At 36.5% G+C, this 6,994-nt stretch overlaps 1 long non-coding RNA gene across 1 annotated transcript; it reads right to left on the bottom strand.

Annotated features, from left to right (window-relative positions):
* Nucleotides 1-4,794: 4,794 nt before the first annotated feature.
* LOC103936325 lies at nucleotides 4,795-6,750 on the bottom strand. Its single transcript, XR_007255596.1, has 2 exons — nucleotides 5,743-6,750; nucleotides 4,795-5,144 (listed from the first exon to the last, which is right to left on the bottom strand). It is a non-coding gene; the product is annotated as an uncharacterized LOC103936325 (long non-coding RNA).
* Between the last annotated feature and the right edge of the window lie 244 nt (nucleotides 6,751-6,994).

The following is a 6,994-nucleotide window of genomic DNA, read 5'->3' as shown; positions in this document are numbered from 1 at the left end:
GTATTGAGATTTGAGCTCTAGATGCAATCGTACAGGTCACGTTAGGTGACTCCGGCTGCCAAATTGTATATTATTGATGTGATTTATACCTGAGCACTTGCATTTCATCGTGAGATTTGGTATGGCATACTATGGAGCATTGATGCGAGAATTATACGCACACAAATTAAACCCTCTTTTTATCAATTGTAGTATAAGTATAAGTAGGGATCGTTCTTAACCGGGGATTAGGAGGGATTGCAAAATCACTTGGAAACTGACTCAAAAACGTAAAATAAAGTTTAAAACACTAAACTAGACTCAAAGAATGCAAAACTAAACATTTAAAACACTAAAACAAACCAAAGGACTCACACAGCACCCAAAACACTCAAAACTGCCTTAAAAACACTTTCTGGGCAGTTTTGAGCACTTTGACTACTTTGGACGAAATTGGGTAATAAAATGAATCAAAACAATTAGAAACACAAACTAAGACACTTTCTAACTAAGTTGGACACTAAAGAATGCAAAACTAAACACTTAAAACACTAAAACAAACCAAAAGACTCAAACAGCACCCAAAACACTCAAAACTGCCTTAAAAACACTTTCTGGGCAGTTTTGAGCACTTTGACTACTTTGGACGAAATTGGGTAATAAAATGAATCAAAACACTTAGAAACACAAACTAAGACACTTTCTAACTAAGTTGGACACTAAAGCAAAGGGGGATTGAGTTTTTGACGAATTTGAAAACAAAACTTAAAACTTTGTAAAACGAATTTGGATTTAATGAATGGAATGGAAGCTAGCTAAGGGGTTCATCTCCACACATGTTACACTTGCATAATAAAACGATTTCCAATTGCTTTTCAATAAACCATGATGCTCAACACCCCAAGTTAACCGTGATGCACTAATTAACTCTCAAATTTTCCTTATGTTATTGAATTGGATGATGCATGCGACAATTCAAATCATTCTCCAATGGTTCTCAACATGAATGCATAGAAGAGATACAATGAGAGATCATTATGCTGTATGACAATTATAAGTGTTGACGAGGCAATTGTAACTATGAATGCATGATACTCTTGCCAAGAATTCATTTAACGCGATTGTTTATAAGCAACCTCCACTACTTGTGAATATAAGTTCATAACTATTAGGTGAAACTCACTTATATTCTAGCGTCATATTCATGCATGAAAATTAAGCGTGCACTCTCAATAAACATACATAAATAAGTTATCAATCAAACAGTTAAACAAATTGAATTCATAACTTATGAAACGTAATTAGAAGTAATCAAATCATATTGCAAGCATAAACATATATTTCGAATCCCCCCCTAGCCAAGGGGGGGTTTAGTTCCTCATACGTACAAAACAAAGAGAATTGAAATTAAACATTGGAATCGAGGAAAAGAAACACCTAAACATTCCAACAACTCAAACTTGAATTGTATGAACGTTTAGGCACTCTTCTCCTCCTCTTCGTTGTAGCACAAGGTCTAAGGTGAGTTTTGGTGTGTTGAATGGATTGGGGAATTATGGAAATGGATGAGGGAGGCCACTGCAATGGGATGATTTCTGGTGGTGTTTGGATTGGTAGGGAGGGCAAGGCAAGGGTGGTTTGATGGTCTGCATTCTGAATATGGAAGAGTGAATTGTGTATGAATGGGAAAATGAATCAATTGTGGCTGCAATGGATGCTTATTTATAGGTGAAAATGAGGGAATATGACAGCTAGGAACTTGGTGGAAATCTGGAATGGTGATGGGAGATGCATGTGGCTGATTTATGCATGTGATTAAAGGGTAATGACAACTAGGTTATGATGATGAATGCATGTGCAAAGTTGGTTGAATGATTATGGGTGCATGTGGCTGATTTATATGAAGGGAATGCATGATTGTTTACATGTGAATTAAAGCTATATGTGGCTGCAATGATGAAATGGATGGGAGTGCAGGTGCTTTGACAGCTAGGTTGAATAAATTAAAGGGAGTGCATGTGGCTTGGCTGGAATGATTGGAATGCAATCTGAAATGGAATGTGTTGGTGTGAATTTCTGGTACAAAGGGCCTCCTTTGGTCTTCAATTTCGTCCATCTACTTGGCTTCAAGTATATGCAATCCATTTAACGCCCCAAACTACTCCAAAATGCACCCTTTTGCATACTTTGCCCTTAGAACCTGAAAACACACAAAAGAAGCATAAAGGACTAAAATAACTAAAGAAACATAACGTAAATGCACGAGAACAAGCCATTTAAGTCGCATGAATATGCTCCTATCAAGCATGATTTGGCATATCTATATATACGTACATATGTTTATTTTCTGGGAAGTATACAGGGGTTAGAATCTTGCTTTTGAAATGGTTTTTGAAAAGCTTTGTTTTTGCCCACTCACGCTTTTATTTTGCGCCCCTCCAGGTTTTAGCTAGCTAGCAAGGTTGGTGGTCCCAGAGGGCTTTCCCGGCGTTTCTGACAGACGATCACCAGCGTAGGTTCACCTTCGGGTGCACTGTTGTAACGCTATTTTATTTAGACTGCTTAGGCGTTATGCTCTGAACTTGTATCGTTTCACACTAGCACTTATTACTTTGACTTTTGTATGCTAGTTTTTAATTATTCGTACTTTTATATTACTGTCTTACTAGCTTCCGCACTATGCACATGGCTACGTCACTTCCGCGTGACGGCCAGCACGCTCTGATCTCGGTCGGGGTGTGTCATGTGGAATGATGATGGGAGAGCATGTGAGTGAATTATGAAGAGTGAATGCATGTAGGGTGCTGCTATGGTGGGAAATATTGGGCAGAAAATATCCTAAGGCTTTATTACTTAGTTTAGGAAAGGATGTAACTCCAAATCCTCCTTTAGGTCTTCAATTTCGTCCATTCCTTTTGCTCCAAGCATATGCTATCCATTCCAAGCCCAATTTTGCTCCAAAATGCTCCAAAATGCATCCTTTTGCATACTTTGCCCTTAAATCCTGAAAATACATAAAACTAGCTTAAAAGACTACTTTACTAAGGAAAAACACTTTAAATGCACAAGACAAGCTAAACTAAGGTGCATAAATATGCTCCTATCAATGGGCATGAATAGTATGATTGATTAGAATTGATGAATGGTTGTGGTATGACTATATTGATGTTATTTGCTCATCATTGCTGCACCCAGTGTTAGTGCTCGCCCAGGGCCAGGGTCAGTCTTTCATGTGTATGTTCACATCTGCATCGCATACTTGCCTTGGATCCAAGTAGGTGCCAGTCATATCGTATAGGTTGCAATAGGTTACTTCGTCTCGTATGTGACCGTGAATATCGCCAGTCTTCATGTGATTGTAGAACTAGAGCGTATTTTATGATTACACACAATCATGTAATATAGGTTGCATTAGGCAACTCTAACTTGTGTGTTAGCATGGATTGATGAGCATTAGTCCAGTTGTATAGGTTGCATTAGGCTACTTCGACTAGTGTGCTAGCATAGATCGATGAGCACCTGATTTTATTATGCTACTGTTGTGATATTGTGATTTGGCGTATTTTTGGATTTATTGTTGTTTTACATTTGATTTCATACTTATACGTAGTATGATTTTCTAGAAACTATACTTGTTTTACGGTGATGGATTACAATGTTTTCAGAAAGTTTTTTATAAAACTTTATTTTCAAACCCCCTCACCCTTGTTTTTCGCCCCTCCAGGTTTTATTGCTGAGCTTACATGTCAACAAGGATTCTTGACAAATCTTAGTGTAGACAATTACCTTCGAGGGTATAATTCTCACTTGATTTTACTGTAAGGTACTTATACTCTTACATCACGTGTGAAATGGATTCATTCCTGCTCACAACGCATTCTTATATTTAGACACTTTGAGGTTTAAATTTATTCACATTTTCCACATCACTACACTTTATGGCTTCGTCACCTTTTAGGTGTCGGCCAACACAGCTCGATTCGAAGTCCTAATTGACATTTCGGATCGGGGTGTGTCAGTTCTCTTTTTTGAAAAAAAAGAAAGAAAAAAAAATCATCCATATTTTAGTGCTGTATTGATTTAATTTGATTCTGTGGTTTGTTTATGAAACCGGACCTCACTATCTCTTGTCAAATATAATGGTAAATTATATATGTACTATTCATGCAAGACTCTAAATTATTGCAAAAGAAATGTGCCACCATCGGTCATCTTTCCACGTCCATCAATGACTAAAGATATTTCATGTGCCTGTTTAACGATCATATGTTCTTATAAAAAGTAGTTGAGGTTTGCAGATCTTTTTTCTTTATGTATATACTTATGTTTATTTTTATACCTAAATTGTTTGTAATTTATTCAATTAAATAATCATAAATAAATATAAGTGTCCAGAAGGGAAAAAAAAAAAAGCGCAAAAATTATTTCTCTACAAGTCTTTTGTAAATTGTAAACAAATTTGGGTTGGCGTAGTTTTGTTTATTATATTTGAGACACAAAGTTGTATTAAGATTTGAGCAGCAGTTGAGGTCCCTCTCCCATTTCTTAAGTTAAGGATTAATCTGTGGGATGTGGACTAATTAGTAAGTATCGAAGAATCCAATTTGGAGTGGGACAAAATGGACCACCAAACGCTGTCCGTTGGAGGTTCTTTTTCCTCTCGAAGTATATATTCTCAAGTATGCATCGTCTCGATTCGATCGATTCCTTGAGTTCATCCAACTCGGTCAATGGCAGATTATAATGCATTAGCAAAACAAAATCTAAACCGATTTTGTACACTGAATGATTTGAAGGAAAATCCACAACCAGATATCAAAATATAGATCTGATTCCATATATTGCATTATTTTGTAAGATATGTCTTTTTGCTGGCTTTCCAGCTTATAACTTATACATCGCAGAAAGCAAAACTTATCATGCAAAGTAAAAATCGCGACTCAGGGGCACTTGCATGTAATCTCCAAAAAATAACTAAAAGATTTACTCCTGAGGTGGCATCGCTCAAACGTAGTAGCCGGTAAATGTAAATCCCCTTCCTGTGATCTCTCCACCGCAGAACCAGGCGAAGCATTCAACGTCAGCATTCTCCACATTCAGCTCCTCCTTGCTTTTTATTGCATTCTTGAAATGGCCAACTTCCTTCCCGAATGCTTCGTAACAAACTGGAATGCGGCAGAGAAAAAATTACGAGGAGCAATTTTAAAAATCTGATAATTAAATAGCAAAATCTAATGTGATCCAGTATCTAATATGATGAAAAAAGCAACAAAGTCTCCGGTCTAATGAACAGAAGATAAACTCAACTGATTATTATCAAGATATATTGACGTTGGGTTTTCAGCAAAGATATGATGCAACATCTTCTAACACAGTCATTATCCTACAGTTATCGTTTATCAGTTCGAGGATGCCTGTTTTAGCCAAATGTTTCTTAGCTAGCCACATTTTGTACATAATAGTACAACCTTCGTAGTTTGTAGTAGTAAAAGTTGAAGAAAGTTAAGGTTCCACCATAAAATCAATTGGCAATATAGAGAGTAGCTCAACCTGTTATAAGCCCATGCAAGTCCCTTCTCCCATCAATGTAGGACTCATTCTTAACAAAAGTTAATGAAGACTCAAATCATAACGTGCAAATCTTAGAAAAGTTAGTGCAAGATTCAATTCAGCGTGCGCTCCTGAATTCTATCCAAGATCACAAAGAAGGTGGTACTAGTACTGCCGACAGCTCTCAATAAAGAAAAGGAGCAAATGCAAAACCTGGCAAGACGAGTATAAAACAGTTGTTTTGCTAATGTTTGACATTTCTCAATGGTGGGGGGCTCCTGGACATGGTGCTTGTTCTGCTCTACCATCTGCTTGTAATATGTACTTCCATTCTTGAATAAAATGTTTGACGCCTGAACCAACTTCGGTGGAAACTTTGATGCCATGGATACGAACCTAAAAGTAAAAATGGCGCATTAAATCAAACTGCAAGCATACTCAACAACATCATGGCGATGCAAGACAAAAGGAGAAATTTCGATCAATATTGTACTCCAACAATATCCAAATCCTTTGATCATGATCTCCCACGCCGAATAAAAATACTTGAACAACGACAATCAAATACTTGTGGTGTTCATGCCTGTGACCATCAAATCGTTGAGGACAATGCGCGCAATCCATTGTAACAGAACGAAATAAACTCTGGACAGTTTCTGAATCAATCAGACAATCTTCTTCAAGAAAAACTTGCGACTTTTGTACAAGTACTCAATCTTGAACTCCAAGTTTAAAATCAAATTGTAGGATTGATGATTATGGTTATTTTATTTGTTAAAATTTTAAAGGAAAACGGTACATGATTGAATGATCACCAGCATTGCTGATTTGAACATAATCCAATATAAGAAAATTAGTGAATAACACCATGAGAAGAGTGAGTAAAAACCCAGTTCAGCAGTCAGAGGCTCAGAGCTCCGCTGAAATTAAAAAACGATCCTATGCTTAATATATATATATACCAAATGGGGTGGAACTAACAGCAGCAGGCGGCAAAGCCGTCCATAGAATTAAGAGTGCGGAAGTAAAGCATATAAAAACAAAGAAGCATATCAATATATTGAATTAAAAAGAACTCAGGTTGATTGAAAAGAAACATCCATGGATGACTGATAATAACATGGAAAGAAAGAATTAAATTAATTATAGAAGATAATTCCATGAAAATAATGAATTAAATGTAATGATGCAAATATATTTGGAAAATAAGTTTTATTGAAAACTTACTGCAATGCAGATTACAAACAGGTATTGCCTAATGGCAGATGAAACAAGTAAACAAGGTGGAGCTCGCAGGCATCCTGAATAATATATGTATTACAAGTGTTTGGAAAAATAATCTCTGTCCTTTGTGGATAAGCAGAGAGATCTATTCTTGAACTGAGCTATTGAGTTTTAAAAAACCCGTGTCCCTCTTCTGAAGATGAATTCCTCTTTTTATAGAAGGAGGAGAATGATTGAATAA

Source organism: the organism of the source record quoted next, unplaced genomic scaffold, assembly GCF_019419815.1.
Source record: "Pyrus x bretschneideri cultivar Hongxiangsu unplaced genomic scaffold, Pyrus_bretschneideri_v1 Contig95, whole genome shotgun sequence".
Classification (NCBI taxonomy): domain Eukaryota; kingdom Viridiplantae; phylum Streptophyta; class Magnoliopsida; order Rosales; family Rosaceae; genus Pyrus; species Pyrus x bretschneideri.
The sequence above is the reverse complement of the archived record's forward strand: the minus strand, read 5'-3'. Positions and strand labels throughout refer to the sequence as shown.